Genomic DNA, 22380 nt, shown 5'->3' with positions numbered 1-22380 from the left:
ATCCATTCTGAAGGAAATCAGCCCTGAGTGCTCACTGGAAGGACAGATCGTGAAGCAGAGGCTCCAATACTTTGGCCACCTCATGAGAAGAGAAGACTCCCTGGAAAAGACCCTGATGTTGGGAAAGATGGAGGGCACAAGGAGAAGGGGATGACAGAGGACGAGATGGTTGGATAGTGTCTTCGAAGCTACAAACATGAGTCTGACCAAACTGCGGGAGGCAGTGGAAGACAGGAGTGCCTGGCGTGCTCTGGTCCATGGGGTCACGAAGAGTCGGACACAACTAAACGACTAAACAACAACAACACAGAGCACATGGTTTGCATCAAACATCCCAGCCAGAACCTGGAATCTTCAATGTAAAACATGTAATCCAGGTTTCAGTCCAGGTCGGTGGTTTGAATCCCTGTGACAGGGTGCACTCCCGTTGCTCTGTCCCAGCTTCTACCAACCTAGCAGTTCAAAAGCATACCAATGTAGGTAGATAAATAGGTACTGCTGTGGTGGGAAGGTAAACAGAGTTTCTGTGCACTCTGGCTACCATCACAGTATCCTGCTGCACCAGAAGCGGTTTTGTCCTGCTGGTCACATAACCCAGAAAGCTGTCTGTGGACAAATGCCAGCTCCCTTAGCCTGAAAGCGAGATGAGCACCGCATCCCATAGTCACCTTTGACTGGATTTAACCATCCAGGGGTCCTTTACCATTACCTTTAGCCTGGCATCTCCACTCAAAGGATCCTGAGTACTATGGCTTCAATAGGCTCTGCTTAACACTGGGAAACAGCTGCCACTCAGAGGAGACCTCATTGGGATAGACAGCACCAGGTTGAACAGAGCCCTCAGCAAAGTTTCCTCTATGGTGTGACCCTTGACCTTGGACTTACCCATAGTGGTGGATAGCTATGTGCCACTTTAGAAATTGCCCAGAATACCCCAGGTTACTGACTCTGTGTGTGTGTGTGTGTGTGTGTGTGTGTGTACGCGTGCGCCACTTTAATTTCCTGCAATGCCTCACAGCAATGTTACATCATATGCTCTAGGACATCATGGGAACACCATAGGCAGAGGGTGAAGAGGTGGCAACAGCCGCCAGGTGCTGACACCAAGTCTGCATGGGCACCTGACACAAATATTCCTTGCAAAGAACCTCTTTATAGCCTTATTTACAACTAAATATTATTTGAACCAACATAAGACTATTCAATTTTAACAGTCTCATATGACCAGCTACAGTTTTCCCATGGGAATCTCTGCAATCATCTTATCCAACCCTTATAAAGGAGAATGTCGAAGGATGGAATCATACAACAGCTTTACTCCATGGTAGTTGTAACTATATGGCTACCCAGTTACCTGTAGTCTCTCTAGCTCATTGTTCCCACACTCTAGTGTCATGATGATGTTGCTAGAATACAACACTCATCATGCCTGACTATGCCTATTGGCCATGCTGGGTGAGGCTGATGGGAGTTGGAGTCAGCAGCATCAGGAAGGCCACCGGTTTCCCATTCCTGCTCTACTGGTTTAATTAGGATGGGACAACAAGAGGACATGCTGTGGTCAAGCCCAACCTGGTCGAGCTGCATAATGGGAATCAAAATTCATATACATTGCCAGGAACTAAAGTCATGTTAGACAATGTGTACTGTTTGCAATGAATACTTGGCCACGCTTCCAAAGTCAGATATTACTTTCATCAGAAGATAAGTGAAGGTAGCAAAGCAAAGCAAAGCAAAGCACTGCAGCTTCTCACTGGCTCTTTGTGGGCAACCTAATAAAGTCTAGCATATTTAACCACTGAATGCTACTAGTGTGGGATGCGGGGGAGAAAATCAGGATCCTGGTTCTTCATCAGCAGTGTGGATTGGGCAGCAGCCACCGCTACTGGCATTTTTGCATGATAGCTTCTGAGCTGGCATGCGGATGCAGCCCTGCCATGCTCCTGCAGCAAATTTGATAGCTCGAGAAACAGAGATGTGGTGCTGTTCAGTTGGCTACATGGCCAGATGCTACAGATTACCATCTCTCTAATGCAGCTTAAAGGCACCACACAGTAAATGGTCATGTGATTCTACCGGGAGTTGTCAGCTTAGCAGCTGCAAATATGCACAGCAATCAGGAAAGGAGACTTTCTTGGCCCAGGATTTAGACACGCCCCACGCACTGCTGGCACTTTTTCATCTGAAAAAATATATGACTTTTACGAGGGCTAAGGACTCTATTATTTCTAAAATTCTTTCCAGCTTCAAAGTAGCTTAGGAAATTGGCCGCACAACCAGCCAGCTGATCCAGCCTGAAATCTGCCAACCTGCAAAATCAGGTTGTGGGATTTTGTTTTTCTTTTCTGCAGCAACAGCAGCAAAAAGCAGTTTGGAAGACCAACAGGCTGGAGAGCTTATCCAAACAGACTAACACATAATTCATTGGGATACATTTAGTTGGACCCTGTATTTGCTGCTGCTGTGACTTGAATTTCAGAATCTGGGATGGAGTCTTGCCATGGGTTCTCTTTTGATGGAGAAAATCGGGACGGGGAGGGGGCTATATGATTTTTCTTTGGCGCAGTTGGTTCTTGCATTAAGTAAGCACCCCCACTGCCAAGACCACATGCCATATATTCCTAAGGGATATGTACTGATTGAACAGTGGACCTGTGCCAGTTTGATGGTGGGGGGGTGGAAGACATGTTTTCCTAGAGGGCACAGTAGCCATCTGTTAAAAAACAGAGCTTCTTTCAAGGTGGTCTTCGAATGATGGCTTCCAAAATATCAGATTCATGCATCAAGAGCTGAGGCACACAAACATATGGCTAAATATGTTTATATATGCAAATACATATTGTTGAGTTGCCAGTATTTTTAAATAGATATTGACTGGGATTGTGACGGTGGTTGCTTTGTATAGATGGCTTGGAAAGGGACAGTTTTATTCTAATAGACTTGGAACGGGTTTCAGTTCCTGACCCGTTGGACCGAACAATGTTTCTATCAGTCATTTTCTGTAAAAATGTGACAGCTAATATTAGACTAGGCTGGGTTGCTGGCTGGACCTGCGCTGCCCACACTGATCCACTTGGGTTAGCATGCCTACTACAGTCATACCTCGGGTTACAGACTCTTCAGGTTGTGCATTTTCGGGTTACGGGCGCGCCAAAACCCAGAAGTACCAGAACGGGTTACTTCTGGGTTTTGGCGCTCACACATGCGCAGAAGCGCTAAATTTCACTTTGCACATGCACAGAAGCACTGAATCATGACCCATGCATGCGCAGATGCGGCGCTGTGGGTTGCGAACGCTGCGGGTTGTGAATGTGCCTCCCACACGGATCACATCCGCAACCCAAGCGTCCACTGTATTTGGGTCATATATCATGTGCAGTGTTTCTCCCTCAGTGATAAAGTTCACCAATAACAGCGAAAAGGAAGGCAAGTGGCATGATGCAAGTGGTCTCACAATATCAAGCCAGAATTCCACCCGCAGGCACCCTTGGAAGCTCCTGAAGTCAATGACAGAAGGTCTTCACAGGGCTTTGTTAGAGAATGTCTAACAAAAGCATACCGGTATTTAGGACCCCATGAAGTTACGTTTGGCTTCTGGAAGGGGTTGTTTATTAACACAGAATCCTGAAGCCCTTAACTCTTGACAGTGACCAGATTCTCCAAGAGACGTCTGCTGAATGTATGCCAAGGACCAACAATACCTTTCCTAATACGGTAAGTACAGCTTGAGCCGCTGTTCTAATTCTCATTTATTCTGGAACAGGGATGGGTGACTCTGTCAATTTTGGTTTCTCATAGTTCCAATTTTATGTTGGGTTCTCCACATTTCCACACCAGTTTGCGAATTTATTTACTTTTTAAAGTCCTTATGAAAAGTGATTGGCATTTTAGTGTGAATTCCTACTGACATACACATTTATGTATGCAGCTTTGTCTAATATATACACTTTTGCAAAGCACATTTCTCTAATATAATGTGCTTTGTTATTAGTTAATATAAGCATTTTATGCAAATGTGACTCTGATATATGAATTTTTGTATACATTAGTTGGCTGGAGAAATGCGTTGCAAAATTCAGAGAAGTGCAAATTTTGAAGGATTGCTGCGTTTCAGTTTTCATATTGTTTTGCAAAGTGACAATTAGGTGTGTTCGCTTTTATATGTGAACATAATAAAAATTCTCATTTATCCCTTATTGGGAGTAACTGCTATTGAAATCAGTAGAACTTACTTCGAAGTAAACATGTATAAGATCCTGCCAATATTAATATTAATATTAATAGAGCTAGTCTATGAAACAAAAATATTGAAGGTACATTTCCTCCCATATATATATTCTAAATTTAGAAACTTTTGGAAGTGCCTTCATTACTTCCCAGGGATACACAAACACAATACATCTCTAGTTCTGTGGATCAGTCAATTAAAGAAAAACATTTTTTTCATTCTATAATTATGCATGAGGGGAGACAGATCCTGAGTGCAATGGGTTATAATTCCCTGTAATAAGTCAATGGGTTGCATTTAACTACATTTTATTCAGAGGATACCCACTGAAATTAAGTAAACAAACATTAGTGTCAATGGGTCTACTCTGAGTAAAACTAATACTGGATGTAACCCAATAAGACTGTCATGCTACTAGATCCTACTATGCAGGTGAATCCTATACATGTTTACTTGGAAGTAACTCTTGCTTATTTCAATTAGCCTTTCTGTTTAGGGAAGTTTTTAATGACTGATGTTTTAATGTATTTTAACCTTCTGTTGGAAGCCGCCCAGAGTGGCTGGGGAAACCCAGCCAGATGGGCAGGGTAGAAATAAATTATTATTATTATTTCTCCAGTAATGAATATGTGTTTAGGACAGGGCACTCCAACTTTTCATACTAAGTGGGCCTCAAGAGTACTTTGACATGGAATCCATGGGCCACACATGGGGGGTGAAGCCAATATTTGACGCTCTCCACCCCCAGCCCTCACACTGCTTCCCCAAATTCAGCCAAGTGATGCTCTGGCTTTTGAGAAGGAGGCACGAGGCCCTGGAAGGGTCTTAGGGCCCTCCTTGCTCCTTCCCAAAGCTGGAAAAGTGCTAACTAAACTTTGGGAAGGAAGAAGGAGGACTCTATCAGAGCCCTCACACTTCCTTCACAAAGCACAGTGCCCCATTTACCTAGCTTTAGGAAGGCAGCGTTAGGGCTGGGAGGGGTTGTCAAATGTTGCCAAGGACTGGGGGGGGGCTCAATGTCTGTGTGTGGCCCTCGGGGCACATTCTGGACCACCCTGGTTTAGAATTACAGCCTAAAAAACAAAATATCTCATTTGCAAAAGAACCGGGCTTTGAAGCAATTTATATGGGGTTGTTTCGGTATGGGAAAGCCCCTTTAAGATGTGTTTTTGTCCATAATATGTCTGTTATGGGGCCTGTCCATAGTATGTCTTTGGATCAGGTTTTTGAGGTTCCACTTTGTCCACATTTAGAGTTTCACCCCCCCCCCCAGCAGCCAACCAGTAAACACAAGAAATATAATCTTGCAGCCAACCTGCAGTGCACATAAGCTTTGTTCTGAGCACATTTCAACTAGCTGCTTAAAGCAGAACTCACTGTGCTGCCACAACATGTTTCCCAGCAACACAGAACACATGGTAGATTAGCTCTATCTTGCAAAGCTTTTGGGGAAGGGGGGAGCATGCGTACTAGTCCTGTTTTTAAAGATCCAGAGACCGTATCTTTGTTGGAAAGGGAGCTAGATGTTGGAATAACACCAGCCCTCTGAAACATAAGATACACTCCACTTGTTCACATAGTTTATGACCTTGGATAGCTGATAAGCCAATACGATACGATTTCAAGCCCAGTGTTTTGCAAGCTTCAGGTACCAGGTGTTACTGAAGGTCACTGTTATGGAAAAATGGTCTCTCCCACAATTAGGAGAAGGCTACAGAGAATAGTTTTTATGCAACACAGCTTGTTGATGATTAACAGGGTGTTTTTTTAACCGCACAGTTAATACTTATTCAAAGCACCCTGTTAGGATAGGAGTGGAGGCAGGGAGAAATGTTTATTAAACACCCATTGTGAATCATGTATGAGAAATTCAAATGCATATGATAGGAAAAGGCAATCAATTATGTTTTGAAAGAAATAAAAACGTGTGAGGTTATTTTGGTATAACAGGGCTGTCTTATGCTTCCTTTCTAAAAGGCACTACTACTGCAACACCCATAGTTGACATAGTTGGGCCTTTGTCATTTGAATGTTTCTCTAAAATCAATCTTACCTGCATGTTATTGTGGAATATTAAAAAAAATAGGTAAACTGGGCAACCAAAGTCACAGGCTATGACTTTCTTTGCAGTGACTACATTGAAAATCTTTGCACTCTATGTTTGCGTGGTTTAGATTACAGACTGGCACTGGAAACAGGGATATGGAATTGGTGGTCCTCCAGATGTTGTTGAACTCCCAACTCCTATCAGCCTCAGGCAGCATGGTCAAAGGTCAAGGAAGATGGGAGTTATAATCCAGCAACTTCTGGAATGCACCATTCTTGACCAGCATGGTTGCTGAGTAGGGCACAGCCCTACCATTAGGCAGAATGAGGCAACCACCTCAGGTAGCTGATTCTGAGTGGTGGAAACTGTTAACTGTTTGATTTATTGTTGCATTTCTATCTCCCAGGGAGAGATGCTCGTGGAATTTTGCTGACTCAGGTGCCAAAATAACTTGGCCAAAATAATTTCAGACCTATGCACCTTGTCCAGGAAAGGGTGGCACCATTACCTATTCTGGGGAATGAAATGTCTTGGTCTGGTCCTGCTGCTGGGCAGCTAGCTAGGCTGCTCCATTATTGTGCCTCCCCTCTGTTTCCCCTACTGACCATCTTTCTACCTGAACAAAACAGTATCATATATCAGGTAAACCTAATGCAAGGTCAAGTGCTAAGAAATCTGTCAGCCTGTCGGCTCTGGAAACCCCAGTTATCTACTGGGACAAAATGAGGAAAGTGACTGGCTGTAGTTGACCAAAAGGCAGAAAGCCCAACTTTTAGCATTTACATATTGCTGTTGTTCAATGGACTGTTTTCCTGTAATTGTACATTTGTGTTTGAAATTATTTGGGAAGTATCTGTGAGGGTGGCAATGGGGAGGGGAGGAATAAAAAGATTGAGGGAAAGCTCAGGGACATTGGGGGGTTTGGCAAAAAATAACCTGTGCAATACCTGTTGCATAAACATAGTGCTTACTCATAACCAAATCACGTGACCCATTTTATGAGCCAAGCTGTGAGTGACTTCACTTGATGCCCAGATGCAGGAAATTACTCTAGAATAACTAATTGGTGGGATATTTTAGACTTTGCCTGTGGCAGCTCATGGAACAAATCAACACACACTCTTGTGAATTGGGCAGCAGTTTGGGTGCCTACAGGGTGCAGGCCCGAAAATATATACTAACACGGGGAAAATATGAGCCCTGGTGAGCTATTGTGTTCAGTAAAACCTTCCCAACACTTCACCTGTGATATTGTTTCATAACATTTGTGTGCATGCATAGCTGTTCCTGTGGAACAGAAACTAGAAGAGAGACAGTTCAAAAATCATATGCACATTTGGCTCAGTATAAGTTTTATCTCTTCAGTACAGGCTTAGGAAATGCAAAGAAGCAGTTTTAGTGTCAGTGTGAAAATATCCCAAATGTTCACTATGACAAACAAGGTGCTCTAGCAGGAATGAAAGCAAGGCAGCCAGTGTAAACATATCCATGGAAAAAACTTTCTAATGAAGCAGATGGTAACTTTCGTAGCAGGAATGGCAAACCTAAGGCTGGGGTGGGGAGAGGGCAATTGTGACCCTCCAATCCTCTCCTGCTCTAGCCCTCTGGACTCCCCCCATGGCAAATCCCCTCTCCAGCCACACGCCCTGTGTGGCATCCTAAAAGCCATTGACACCACAGGGTGGGATTGTAGCCTAATATTTCACTCATATGAATTCTGTTTTGATCATCGTATTTGGAATGTCTCAGAATAATTCTTTCTTTATTCATTCTCTCATATCCTTCTTCCTCCTCCCCCCTCCCCCAGCTCGACAAAAGAAGTTCCAAAAGCCGCTTAAAATGTCCAGTTCAAAACTCAATTTACCAAAATTATATTTCACAGACAAAGCAAATCAGCAGTCTGAAAGCCATAAACACAAGACTGGGAAACAGCAAGTCACAGCACAAGCTTTTCTGAAGAAGGAAGGGAAGCTGGTTCACTGGGTTGAAGAGGGGAAGGAGGATCTTGAATCCTCTCGCTAATGGCAAAGCTAATAAAGGTCTGCCAACAGCTGTTTTCCATGGAAGGTTGTCTTGATCCAATGTGCCCAAAAAGCATGAGCCTTTAACAGTGCATTTGTCTGCCTCAACACAATCGTTGAAATGTTTGCCTTCATTATGGCTCCATCAAAACAATACAGAATTAAGGGGGGGGTGAGTAATGTCAGCCAGCTATTGTCTTCATAGGTACAGCCCTGTTTTTATGCCTGCAAACACAAAACCTGGGCTTGTCAGTGAACTGGTGAATTGGCAAATAAGATATCCAACACCTTTGTGCAACATCTGCTAATCCAGGTGCAGAATACGGCATGAGCCCTTTGTTTGTGGATCCGTTAGAGAGAGAAATGCAAAATCACAATTAAGCAATATGTTTTTCTCAGCCTCACTCTTCTTCCTTCACACACACACTTGATGTCTGACATCTCTCTGTTAGCCACTCCTCCTCTTTCACATCCCAGCTCCTCGTTTTCTTTGATATGTGGGGGCTGCATTCCTTATTCCCATTTATCTGGGAAGTTATTCCCACTGAACTCAGCAAGACTTAATTCCGACTACAGTGAATGTGTTCAGTAGGGCAAGGCTGCCAGCGACAAGCAACATATCCGTCAAGGTTCTTGTGCTTTTAACAGAAACCCAGCAAGTAAAACTTTGTGTACCACACTGATACAGTGATAGGAAAGCTTCTCTGGATAAAAGGATACTGTCACGCTCTTGTTAAAGGCACAAGATCCCTGTGATGGCGGGGGGGGGGGGGATGCTGGAAAACCCAGGGGAAGGAGATAAGCCAAGTAGGTAATCCAAATTTATCACCTGCAAGAACAAAATTCCAAATAGTGTGTGCCTGCGTGTGGGTGTGTATATAACAGCTTTATCAAAGCCACCAAGTCTTAGCACCTCGTTTTCTGCAAATCTCAACACCTTTCAAGCTTTTGTGCTGTTTATCAGGAGCAATAACTCTGATCCAGCCCCTTCTGGGCCTGTGGGAAAGGGCAGCAAGGCTCCAGGATCTGAGGATGGGAACGCTGCAGATTAGGGGCAGCCGAGGCGCAAGAGTGAAGGGTAAGGGATAGGCCAGTTGGGGTTGTTATTCCTTCTCCCTGGCCACGTCTTCCCCCCTTGTTATTGAGCAATGGATTTGGATGGTGTAGAGAGTAGCTTCTGCATATGAAAATGGCATGGGAGTTATGGAAAATGACTGAACACAGCTGATGAGAGTGGCCTCACACCTATAGGCTGCATTCTATATTGTTTACCTGTTCAGATACATATGAAATATGGAAATAGCAGGAAACAGAGAAAGACCTTTATTTGGAATGCCCAAAGAGCATTCACATGAACTTCTAATCTCCTGAATACATGTGCTCAAGAACACCCACAGACCTTCACAACTATTGGCTATATTTCTTGCACAGGTGGGTAATGCAATTCAACAGCAGGTTGGTCACTCCTGTTGCCATGACATCTAGTTGGGCCCCACAAGGTGGAATTTGTGAATCACTGATCCATGCTTTGGCTACCACTGAGCATAGGTTAGAAATCTGCACGTTTACTCCCTCTCACCTTTTCTTCCTTTTGCCCCTTCCTTCCCTTTCTTCTCCCCACACCCTCAGATGTCATTTAGATCGTAAGCTCCTTGGGGCAGTCATTTTCGCTTATTATCCCATGAAGACTGATCACACTGCAATAATAATATCAACAGGACATGTAAACATTGGTATGTGCTTTGGTTTAAGACCTACTAGCCCCCCTCTCCATCCCCCCATATGCATTTCTGGGGGTTCTTCCACCCCCGGACATTTGGGGGACATGGAGGTGCACAGGGGAGGAGAGGGGGTAAACCTCATTGCAAGCAGAAGCCCTTGAACAGGGCTTCTGTTGATGGGTGTCATTACTTGAATTTTGCCCACAATAATAATTATTATCATTATTATCTTTACTGTTTCCTATGTAGGCATTATTAAATTAAACAATTAGATAATTTAAGGAGCTCCACCCCCACCCTAAACACAAGAATTGAGTTCTGGAAAACCTTCCCTGTAATGACAAGTAGAAAATATTATTTCACTTTTCCCCCAAAGAAAGTTAAGGGGGTGGTTTATTGAGAGGTGATGAATTCCCCTTGTGGAAAGGAGATTTCTGGTAGCAGATGGCTCTTCAATTTAACTGACAAATATGTAACTAGATGCAGTGGACAGAAGCCAAAATAAACAAATGCATGCGAGGCATGAGGTGTCTAACAATTAACAGTCAGGGTAATAACCTGCCTAGGGATATGATGGATTTTTCCCATGTTCAAAATCGTTATAAATTGATATCTAAGGGAAATGCTGTTCAGCACAATTAGATTTATTTTCTTCATGAAGAAGAGATTCTGCATATTGTGCTGAAGTTTTGGAAAGCTATCTTCTTCGTATTCTTTTTATTTTATTGCATTGGCAGGTCAACGTTCTGCAAACCGAACATTTCAGCATGTGTTTGTAAACTGCCCCAATCTTAAACAAAAAATATTGGCAGAAGCCAACTGTCCTCAGAGAGAGGCATGTGAATAGCATATTCTTTGACATTAATTGGACCAGCAACAAATAAACAGTGAGTTTATAAATAGTAGATTTTCATGGTGGGGCAGTGAACCATTCTGCAAGCAAGATGTTGCAGCCCCTGTGACTTGGCAGAGCTCCATCCAAGAATGGTATTTATGTATATATCCTTATGTATATTATGTATATACCCTGGTATTTATGTTTATATCCTGCCTTTCCTCTGAGGAGCTCAGGGCAACATATATTGTTCTTCCCCTCTCCCTTAAATCCTCACAACAACCCTGTGAGGCTGGTTGTGCTGAGAGATAATGAATACTCCAAGTCACCCACCAAACTGTGTGGCTGAGTTGGGATTTGAATCCTGTCTGACGAAAACTCTAACTGCGACACTGCACCAGTTCAATGGGAAATCTTGAAATCTTGGAAATCTTAGCTTCACTGGCCCTGATCCACAGATGCTCATGTGCAGAAGCAGGCTATAGGAACAAGCCTTATACTGGGTTTGACCACTGAACCATCTACCCAGCACTGTTCACACTGCCTGACAGCAGCTCTTCAGAGTTTCCTACAGGGATCTATTCCAGCCCCAGCTGAAGATTGAACTGGGACATTTTCCTTGCAAAGCAGATGCTCTATGCTATGGTCAGAGATGGAAAAATCTGATAATTTCTGTTTCCAGTCTTAAACTCAATTCTACACATTTCTGTATCAGTTTGAAAACTTTTTTAAAAAAAAGGCCTCATGAAAATTCATCAGCATGTTAGTGTGCATTTCTCATATTATACAACTTTAATGCTCCACTGCAAAATTCAGAAAACTGCAAATTTCAAAAGATAGGTGCTTTTTGGTTCATATATTATTTCAGGAAGTATAAATTAGGTAGCTTCACATTAAAATAGGACCTGACCTGAAACATAATTCCCACCCCCAGTTATATCTATGTGAATGCTCCTGTGTGCGAGGATCTGTGTGTGTGCCCCCAGCAAACATTTGGACAGCACATTCAGAACACTTGGTGAATGCAGAGGGGAAAGGTGGCCTGAGATGCAAGCTGAACAGGCCTTGCAGAATGAGTGTGTAGAGTTAATTCAGAAGGTTCGTGGTGCAAACAAACCCACACAGTTTTTCTTTTTTCTGCATACAGTCATTATTCTCTCTCTGCGTTAGTGTGAACACACAAATGCTTATAACGCGGAGTCTGAAGTAGAAGCCAGCTTCATATATTAATTCCCCTTGCGGGATTTGGATTAAAAATGTGTTTCTCCATCCAATTTACAATAAAATATTTTTTTCAGAGGCCTAGCCCCAAATGCTATTGTTCCCAGTCCTCAGTGTATACAAGCAAAGTTGTTCAACACAGTAACAGGGCAGGAAACTTGGTATTTTAGCAGGCAGATGGATACATTGGGAGGCTATGTTTTGTTATTAGGTATTCATTTGGTATGCAGAAGCAAGAAAATGAAAGCACTAGAGTTTGACTTCCTACTTTTTATGCTTTGTCTTCATTAATGAAACAATGTTTATGAGGAATCATGAAGACACCTCATGGGAACAGGCAATAATATTAATGATAGAATTCAATGTGGCTTTATAAATACCAGAAACATCTTCATTCAGATCATGCCAGGCAGAAAGAAATAAGGAGAGAAAGAGAGAGAGAGAGAGAGAGAGAGAGAGAGAGAGAGAGAGAGAATCCAATGCAATGCTCCCACAAGCTCCCAGAGGAGAGGAAACACACCTGTATCATGAAGTTTTTAATGTTTGATATTTTACTATGTTTTATATATGCTGCTGTAAGCTGCCCAGAGCGGCTGAGAAACCCAGGCAGATGGATGGTGTATATATAATAAAATTACTACTACTACTACTACTAATGCTACTACTACTACTAGCAAGAGACTCAGTTAAGGCAGAGTATTCCTTTTTCACTATCACATGCAGTTGAGCAAGATCTAGATAAGCCTATTCTCTTCTTTGTAACAGTCAGTCAGTCAGTCAATCAATCAATCAATCAATCAATCATATTATCTTACAAACAGTATGTCAAGGCATATACAAAATGTCTTGGAATCTATTCATGGGCATTTTAAATAATACTAACTGTGACCTTCTGTGTGTCTCCCCACCCTTTGGAAATAATAGGGCTTTGGAGAGAATGTGAAAGAAAAGGTTAAACACCACCAACACCACCCAGCTCCCTGATCAAATTAGAAGCTACTTCCGGGTGAAGGGGAGAGATCCTTTTGGATATGAATTATAAACCCTTTAATGAATCTTTTGACCCTCAGAAAGAAGTGCTTGAGGCCCTAAAAATATGTTCTATCATGCTACGTTTGGGTAAACTGAACAGAAGTATACACTGAACAGAAGTATACACACAGCTTAAGAGGCTGTTTTAGCACCTTTTTTCATGTTGTTGCCATGATTACAGAGGCAGCCATAGAGGACCAATTGGCATAGAGGGAGAGATTGGCCAAGCCAGCCCATAACAGCTTCTGAACAAGAATCTAGTGCAAACTCAAGCCTCCCAAGTCTCATGGGTTAACTTTCAAGAGGCACCAAGAACTTTCAACATAGCTTTCAGCTTAAAGGGACTTAAGGTGTTGCACAATTTTCAAAGAAAACATGCCCCTGAAATGCTGCCAAGTAAATAATGGAAGTAGGTGAAGCAACACAACCACCTGGCTGTCAGAAGTGCAAGGTACTCTTTCTTTAGTAATAATAGAGCAATCACAAAGTTCTCAGCAATGCAAATAAGGATGTCTGTTTAACAGTGGAGTTTTGTTTTTTTAATCTATCGAGAACAGACACGTCAAAGAAAGTGATAGTGCAGGATTGCCCTGCACCCTTTTCCTCTAGGTATAATCCCTTAAAAACCAATCCTTGCCAAGGACAAGTATTGCACACACTCACACACAGAGAGATAATTAAGTGGGTACTTATTAACAAAGTGAAATGAAGCTTGTACTTTAAAGCAGCTATCCCATTTTCTAGTGTTTCAATTGGAGCCCAAGCTGAGGTGAGGCGATGATGTGTTCAGTGCTGAGTAGATAAAATAGAGGTAGATTTTAAACTTGGAGAACCTCAACCCAGCCAAGCCAGCAAAACATGGGGAGGGGGCTGGAAAGGAATCCCAAAGCGTATATTTCATGCAACAAAATACAATGGTTTGAATCCTAGCTTCCATTCTCTAAATGGGACAGGGTCCCTGCGCGCGCACACACACACACACACACACACACACACAGCACCCAAAAATCTGGGGATGCTGTTGTCTACCTGTCAGGAGCTGGACAGAGGAGGAGGAATGGTAGAGACTGCCTCTCCAGCCTGACCCTTCCAGGGAGGAGGAAAAGACAGTATAGATTTACAACAGGGGTTTGAGGGAGGTGGCAGCTCAGAGGCAGATGAGGGGGAAAGTTGGGAAATAATGGGAGACCCAGAGCAACAGCCAGCTGACACGTTGTCATTAGAAAGTGTTCCAGACCCTCCATCTCCCAGAACCTGGCAAGCCTTAAAAGTAGGAGAGCAAAGAGCTCAAAGACAGAGGGCATGTAGCAGCATCCATAGGAGATACGATGAAATTGACGAATGAGGAAGTGGGAGAGATGGGAGGGTGGATAATCACTCGGGACAACATCATTGTCCAAGAGGCTGGGTTCTATAGCCTCTCTCTGTAAAGACTGAAATAAAAAAGGACTGTAAGAAACTTTTCCTTGTCTTTATACTTTCCTGGGCAATCAGCTGGGAGCCACTGACAGCATCCTGACACTACCTGGCTCTTTACCTGCTGTTTTGTTATATCTATCTATATCATCTATCTATCTATCTATCTATCTATCATCTATCTATCAATCATCTATCTATCTATAGCTCTCTATCATCATTATTATCATCATCATCTATGTTTTAGTGAATGTTCGTTAATGCTTGAATCCATGGACAAAACATTTTCCTTAAGTGTATGCACACAGCTAAACAAACACCGATGTGCATGGGAACAATGGACCTCAGTTTCCAGAACTTGCAGAGTGCAGGGAAGTAGTAATTTAGGGGAGGGGACAATGCACAAGCACATACAACCCATCAAGCACCGTCCACTAGTATGAATGGAAAACTTGGAGGGAGATTTATATTGAAAGTGCTCATGTGTCGATAAAAGTGCACAAAAGCACATATGGAAAAACGGGAGCTGTGTGACTCATATGGGCATTAGCACCCTGGTGTGTATACAGCCTAGGTATCAACCCTCTTGATGCAGGCAGACACAGGACACCAGTTACCTTTCCCATGCGCCAATTTATCAGGCACCATTCAGAGGTATGCACACTTTCCCCTTTGTCTGCAACTTGGCAATAATGGTGGGCCCAAGATGCGGAATACCCACACACTCTCTTTACAAGTACAGTGGTACCTCTGGTTACAAACTTAATTCATTCCGGAGGTCTGCTCTTAAGCTGAAACTTAAGCCAGTGTGGTGTAGTGGTTAAGAGCGGTAGTCACGTAATCTGGGTAACCGGGTTCGGGTCTCCGCTCCTCCACATGCAGCTGATGGATGACCTTGGGCCAGTCACAGTCTCTCAGCCCCACTCACCTCACAGAGTGTTTGTTGTGGGGGAGGAAGGGAAAGGAGAATGTTAGCCGCTTTGAGACTCCTTAAAGGGAGTGAAAGGCGGGATATCAAATCCAAATTCTTCTTCTTCTTCTTCTTATCCTGAGGCGTGCTTTCACTAATGGGGCCTCTGGCACATGATTTCCGTTCGCATCCTGGGGCAAAGTTCACATCCAGGAGCAGCCACTTCCGGGTTAGCAGAGTTCATAACCTGAAGCGTTCGTAAACAGATGTACCACTGTATGACTGTTTATCACCATTCTTGCTGTTAGAGGGGAGTGCTGCTCCTCTGTAGGACTACAGCTAAGTACTACGTCCTGAAATGTCTGAGTTAGCAGTAAAAATATTTGTTTGTCATAAAGCCATGGATATAAACATGCAACTTTTTTTTCTGCTGAGCTATCACAGTCAAGCATTTGAAGTGTGAATAAACACAGAATGCAGTTATTGCTGGCACATTGTGCTGAGCTCCAGCATGGAATGAAACGTCAGGAAATATTGATAGAAATGGGCCATAGGGGAGAAAGCAGACTTAAATTCTAGGGGGAAATGTTGAGGCTTAGGGTCACTTTCTGGTGGTTTCCCTTCATTAATGCTATTGCAGGGCATTTCTTGACAGAAAGGCATCCTTAAAAAGTTAATAGCAATTCTTAGCATGGATACAGCATTTCAAAGTACAGTATTCAAAGAGCTCACAGGGATTGCTTTATTTATAATCTCTACATCAACCTTGCAAAGTAGGCCAGTATTATTATTCCGCCTATAGGAGATGGTGAAATGAGTCTGAGAAAGTGGCCCTCTACAAATGAGCAATACAGGTAGGAGAGTCAGGATCATCAGTCAGTGTGATCTTCAAGATGCCTGACTTCCAGCTTCCCAAGTACATGTCTACACAGAAAAACAGCTTCTTCTTTTCAGCAGCCTCGTTTGCTTTGAGCATTCCCCCCATCCATTCCTCCTTGTTCTCAGAAACATAAAGGCTGGTTATTTTATTAGCTTAGTGGTTTACCAGTTTCCAAATGCTGCTTTGCATACTGTTCCAACAGCTTACACAACTGGGAAATCTTGAGAGAAGCTTTATGACAAGACTATTCCTCACACCATGGCTATCAGTGCCTGGTAAACATAAGATGCAGCTCCCAACAGAAAGAACCTCTTTAAGTTTAAAACATGCAGTTTGAGGTATTCTTATCTAACACTTCTACTTTTATTCAAAAGTGTCAGTTATTATTGACTTAAAGAAGATTTCCCTTGATCTCTAGATGCAGTCCCAGCAGAGGTGTAAAATTACAAAACATGCAGCATGTGGAAATATGGGCTGTTAGACCTTTAAAATATAGCCTTTTAAAGTTGCTTTCAAAGCTTTCCCTATAGCACGGAAAAGACCACACAGCTTGGTAAGTTTAAAAAAATGGTTTACTTACAAACTTTTCAAAAGTCAGATTCATGTGCTTTTCCATATAGCAGCAAGAAAACACAGGCAGAAAAGCTTAGTTACAAAACTTGGTAAAATGTTTCTAAACAAGTGGCCTGGGCTTGTAGTGATCAGTCCAGACATTTTCTCTGGTCAGATTCACATGGTGGAAGAGAGTGAACAAATAGAAATTCACTCATCAAGAGGGGGCATGACCTAGTCAAGTCTGACAAAACAGTTTACAATATGGTTGTAACCCCTTCATGCATTAACTAGAGCTAAGCATGCTGGTTATATAAGGGAAAGTAGGTACGATGGAAATTATATCAGATACAAATATTCAGTGCGGCAACCAAGGGTGGGAGACATTTTTGTGCACTCTTAGTGAATGTCTCTCCTCAGGACTTTCTTCGCCAACCCATGTTGTCATTAACTAACATTTGCTAGGCCTTGGGATTCATCTCCTAAATATGTATTTAAGGAACACAGTTTTTCCAGAAGACTTGCAATTCTAAGATACATAAATTGCAGAGCTGTTCTTCCTCCTTCCCCTCCCCACTTGTCCAACTGGGATTTCCTCTTTCAGGTCACTGTAATATGTTTCATTCTGAATATTGTCTGAATGGAAATTAGCTGTCTGTACCACATATCAACTGATGACTAACAGATGTCCAAAGTCCTCCTGACAAATTTAACTTCAGAGTTCAGTTGGAAAGATTAAGATAGTAGGTCATAAATCATGTCACTCCACTGACAGGACAGGAAGAATGCCAGTTTACCTTGGTGAGGAGCTTGATTGTAAACATGTCACTGTGATTTCAGAGGCCACACATTGAATCATGCCTTCGATATTTTCCTGGGGGCGATGCACTGAACCACAGGAAACTGAATGGGCCCTCAGTCAGTGCTGTTAACTCTCCGTGTGGGCACAGAATTTAGGACAACCCATTGCTTTAATAAATACGTTGTAAAACGGAAGAATGAAGCCATTGATTAATTCAATGGGATTTTAATTCAACACTGAAAACATTATCCAACTCATTTTACAAGTCATTTGATCTCTATAATGGTGGCCCCTGAGAATTCCAGCTTCCTTAAGGACCACAATATAAGGAGGAATACACTCCTCTTGAAACAGCATGAGCCTTTTAATTTCCTGTATGCAATCTCTCATACTGTTTCTTACATTATTCCCCCTACCTCATTGTTCTGTTGCATTTTTTAAAAAAATAAATTAATGCACTCTGCTGGATCTTTCCATATAATTGCCCCCACTAGGATCTTGTTAACTAGAGAACTTTAGGTAACAATTAATCACGTAGGAAAGACTATAAGGCTGTTGCAGTTTTTTAAAAAAGTGGCACTGTCTGGACCCATTTCCACAACCAAATAACAAACTCACTCCAAATCCCTTATTTGTTTTTTACATCAAGAAGTTACACATAGAATGGTAGCAAGCTGAATAAAAGAGAATAAAATATCCAGTACAATTTGGAGCTTTGACCAAGGGCACAAACATGTGGAAGACAACATGTATACATTACCAAAGCCTGAGGATCGGGGTGGGGGAAAGAGACTTGTTCAGGGGAAATTGAAACTAAATTGTGGGTTTATATATTTATAGCAACTTATTTTCCTATATCTATACGGAGGAGAGAAGGAGCGCAGCACTTACAGATGTGTGCTTCCTTATGTGACAAGTAGGGATGGGGAGAAATTCAATTCAGTTCATGGTTAAATGTGGGCTTACCTAATTAACACCTTCCCACACAATAGGCCAACCAAACTACAGCCATCCTTCAAAATTCATGCTCCTCTGAATTTTGCAATACAGTTCTCCAGGCAAGTAATGTGTACAAACATGAGTATGTGAGGGGGATGTGTGCATATAAATACATACATTAGTGAAAATAAGATTTTAAAAATGCATTATAGTAGGCAACATTGCTTACAAAACTGTGTGTGTTAGAAGGATTTCGCACTAAACTGCTGATGAATTTTCATGAGGACTTCCAAAAGAAATTCACAAACTGATGTGGAAATGTGGAGAACGGAATTTAAGAATAGAAATATGAGAAGCCTGAGTGAAACCCAAATTTACCAAGTCCCTCAAGAATGGCAAGTCCCTGATCTCCTTAGTTCCTGCAGGCATTTCCTGTGCTGAGGCAGAAAGAAGCAACCAAGTGTGATAACTGACTAACTAACAAGCAAGCATAATTCCTCTGGGCCTGGTACAAACTTCTAAAATGGATACCTTTCCTATACAAAAAGGTAATGCCTGTTATGAAAAATTAGAGAACGCTTAGCTTCTTTTGTTTCAGCTCCTTTCATTTCTGGTTACCTGAGTTAGAATCATAGAACTGTAGAGTTGGGAAACACCCCGAGGATCATCTAACAATGCAAATATTAACAGTGAAAACTATGTAAAAACAAATTCTAAGATTGGGCTAAAAGTCTCCACTTTAAAAGGCTCTTTAGTAGGCGCCAAAAAGACCACAGAGGTGGCTGCCTATCGGATATGTAATGGGAGGGAGTTCCAAAAGGGAGGTGTCACCACACCAAGGGCCCAAAGTTGACATCGTCTGGAACATACCTCCTGATGTGGTGGTATCTGCAGAAGAGGGCCTCTGATCAGCTGGGTAGCAAGGTAATTTTATAGATATGAGTCTGACAAAGCAATATAGCATATTTGTATATTAATGGGTTTTTCAGAGAAACAGAACTGAAAGGAAAACCCTCCCACCACTTTTATGAACTACTTTGTAAGCATCTGCTTGCTGTAGAAAGCATGCTCTGGAATGGTTAGAATTCTACCAGGTTCATTTTGCAAGGCTTTGCTATGTGCCCTTAACACAGACGTGCAGTTTTTGTCTAATTCCTCCATCCCTCCCAGGAGTGCTAAGTATCCCACCACTGCCACCACTCTTCTGTCCTCAATTTATCTCCTTTCTCCAGACTGCCTGGAGGCCCTGCACCACAGGTTTATATTGTCTGTTATTATTTTTATTAAGAACGATGGGGTATTGGGCAGGTAGGAGACCCCCAGAAACTGACAAATGTGATGGACATGTCTGGCACATGTCAACAAAAGGAGCAAGAAATACCAAGTGTGGCCCAGTTTCCAGAAATTCTTAAAAACCTGCCACTTTCTCTCTTTGATTTGCTTATTTTACAAGTCCAGAGAATAAAATATGGGATGCTTCACAGCAGCTGCCCCAGGAAATAATTCACTCATTCCACTACTGCAGACTTAAAGGAGAAATAAAACCAGCAAAGGGAGAAAAGCCAATTTCTTTCCAAAAGATCCTGTTTCCCAACAGCTTTAGCAGGCTCTCGTTGAAAAGAATGTTTTTTGGCTTGGTGTCTCTCTGATTCTGGTGGTTTAGCAGAGGATTTTGGAAAATGCATTTCCTCCATTGCTGGCGGCTGGAGCAGATTTATCCTGCAGGCCTGACTTGCCATGTGCTAAATAATTATTCAGGCCTGCAGGGAATCTGAACACATAAATATTTACTTCATAAAAGAGATTCTCCAGACAAGAGGCCAGAGACAAGTTAACTCTGGGTAATCGTTTATGTTTCCTTTTCTTTAAAACAAACAAATTATTATTATTATTATTATTATTATTATTATTATTATTATTATTATTATTATTATTTTAGGTTGCCAGAAACTATATAAGAGGGACAGACATATTTCTTTATCCCAAACTCTTCCTATAATGGAGGGTGTTTTGTTTTTGTTTTTTTCTTTAAGCAACAAAGAGAAATTGCCTTTTTTTCCCTTTGAGTTTTTGGAGTGTGGGCTGTCCCATTGATAGGGACATCTTTAAACATGAAAGCATTGGAACGCTTTGGAATTTTTATGTTGCTCTTGTCTTCACAACAAACCTGTGAAGTAGCTCCTAGTTATTCCCAGGCTCTCTATCAGAACCCACTCCTCACTGACCTGCTTTGCACTTCTCTTCAGTACTCTTGCTTGGTGAGAATGTGTTATTGCCTTGTGATATACAGTGGTACCTCTGGTTATGAACTTAATTTATTTTGGAGGTCTGTTCTTAACCTGAAACCGTTCTTAACCTAAGGTACCACTCAGGCCTCCCACTGCGCAATTTCTGTTCTCATCCTGAGGTAAAGTTCTTAACCCGAGGTACTACTTCCGGGTTAGCGGAGTCTGTAACCCAAAGTGTTTGTAACCCAAGGTGCTTGTAACCCGAGGTACCACTGTAATTAATTCTGCTAGCATGAATGGAGAACGGAGGTAGGTGTGTGTTTGTCTATGGGTGTAGAATTCCCCGTGAAGATGCACTGATTGTTAAATCACTCTGGGAATTGTAGTCTCTTAAAAACTCTCAGCACCCTCAACTAACTACAGTTCCCATAATTCCCTGTGGGAAGCCTCAGCTGTTTGAAGAGGTGTCTTAGTTCTTTAAATGTATGGTGTGAATGTGGCCTTAGTTGTACAGCTGGAAAAAAGAAAAGATGCTTCAAATTCAATTTTGGACTTATTCCAGGTGCTTTTTGGAAAGAACACTGACAGCGTGAAAACAGGCAACAGCATCCAAAATTACTGGATATGTACTCAGAGGACATTGATTCTGTTGTTTTTAAAGATGTATTGTGACACTTCCTGTATTTTTTTTGTCAACAATTAGGACTTTATATCATCAAAGTCTCCCTCATAGTTGGTGATTTAAATTGCCATGTTTCCAATTGCTGAGACAATTCTTAAACTGTTTTTAACGTTTCCCATATTGATGCAATGAGTCAAAAATTAAATGTTTTGCACTTTGTTTCAAAAGCATTTAACAAGTTCAACAGTTTTCGTGACTGAAAGTCCTGTACTACAGGATGGTACTATGACAGGTTAATCAATGATTTTCTTAAAGAAAATATTGAAGAAATCACATAAATGTAATGAATATTGTATGAAAATCTTTTGAGTGTTCATTCATTTTGTTCCTTTAAATAAAGCTTATTTTCGGGTTGAAGATAAGTGTTTCCTTTTTACCTCTATATATACGTATATCATTAAGAAGAAACAAAAAATACTGTTAAATAATATAATAGTAAGAAAGATAGCCCAACTAATCATTATGCGTTTAGCTCCATCGTTTAAGACACAGTCACAGTCAAGATAAAGATTGGTCCTCAGCAAGCCTGGATCAAGGGATGTATTTGGGCTCTTGGCAGATCATTTCCACAAGGCATTTGCAACAAGGTGGGAGTGAGATTAGGAACCATGGGAACTGACAAATACTGAGTCCGAACAACAGCCCCTCTAGCTCAGTGTTCTCCCTTAGCCCAACCTGGAGATGCCAGGAATTGAACCTGGAACCTTCTGCGTGCTAATCAGATGCTGAGCTCTGGCTGCTCCTTGAAGTTGTAAGACTCTGACCCTATTGCTGCCATCATTTGTTCTTGAGCTACTCAAATATTTCCATTTGTGAGGTCTTTATGGGAATGTATTAGCCATAAGCTAAATAAGACCAATAAGGGA

General features: G+C 42.0%; 1 long non-coding RNA gene across 1 annotated transcript; it reads left to right on the top strand.

Annotated features, from left to right (window-relative positions):
• The first annotated feature begins 6842 nt into the window (after positions 1-6842).
• Positions 6843-8462, top strand: LOC310674598. The gene is made up of 2 exons (XR_014509673.1): positions 6843-6917; positions 8083-8462. It is a non-coding gene; the product is annotated as an uncharacterized lncRNA (long non-coding RNA).
• Positions 8463-22380: the final 13918 nt, after the last annotated feature.

This window comes from Podarcis tiliguerta (assembly GCF_965153285.1).
Source record: "Podarcis tiliguerta genome assembly, chromosome: 3".
Classification (NCBI taxonomy): domain Eukaryota; kingdom Metazoa; phylum Chordata; class Lepidosauria; order Squamata; family Lacertidae; genus Podarcis; species Podarcis tiliguerta.
Note: the sequence above shows the minus strand (reverse complement) of the source record. Positions and strands in the feature narration are given on the sequence as shown.